At 36.3% G+C, this 804-nt stretch overlaps 1 protein-coding gene across 4 annotated transcripts in view; it reads right to left on the bottom strand.

Moving 5' to 3' along the window:
• LOC119591555 (heterogeneous nuclear ribonucleoprotein 27C-like) overlaps nucleotides 1-804 on the bottom strand; it is a gene marked incomplete at its 3' end in the record, with an annotated part of 34524 nt that overhangs the window by 16698 nt on the left and 17022 nt on the right.

The following is an 804-nucleotide window of genomic DNA, read 5'->3' on the forward strand; positions in this document are numbered from 1 at the left end:
ACAATCCTGACTGATTTACTAGAAAGGATTTGCCCATGTTGGTAATCCTGGGTTTGACAGCATTTTTCCCAAAACAAAGCCCATACATAAGGCTGTAAATCGTGATTCACCAACAGTAGGCATACCAACTGAGCTGTATGGAATTCAGCAGGTTTACCAACTAGTCCTTGCAAAAGTCATCAGGTAAGGGGCTTGCAGGGTTTACTGCACCCTTCCCGGGGAATTGAATTGCAGGGCTTGCTCCAGTGTTTGAATACAGCCATGTGTGTCATCCACACATGGGAGGTGCTATGGTGTTTTTGTATTATTGCTGTGTAAAGGCTAAGTAGTATATCGCTGACAGAATTACAATGGTGCCAGTAGAAGCTGCTTTATAAACATAGGATAACAAAAATATCTATTGCAGAAAGACACTAAAATGATAAACATGAGGTAAACAAGCCATGGAAAGACTATACCCATTAAATTGACCTAATTGTCTGTCACCACACTAGTGACACTTTCCTCTAGCACAAAGATTTGTCTTTACTTTCTAAAAGAAAAATGTAAATTACATTCTTATGAGCCACATCAACACTTATAAAGTAGAGGATGCCTTATACCAAATTAGTAATATTGCATCAAGTTTTATAATAAATACATGCAGCAGTCATACAGTTATGCCACACAAGATATCTAAACAATAAATCTTATATTAATCAAAATATAACTGCAGTATGATATGAACTTAACTAACTATCCCTAACTATGCAATCATGTCACATATAAAGTATTGAGACTTTTAGTGTACATAATAAGGAACCA

This window comes from Penaeus monodon, chromosome 28 (genome assembly GCF_015228065.2).
Source record: "Penaeus monodon isolate SGIC_2016 chromosome 28, NSTDA_Pmon_1, whole genome shotgun sequence".
NCBI lineage: Eukaryota > Metazoa > Arthropoda > Malacostraca > Decapoda > Penaeidae > Penaeus > Penaeus monodon.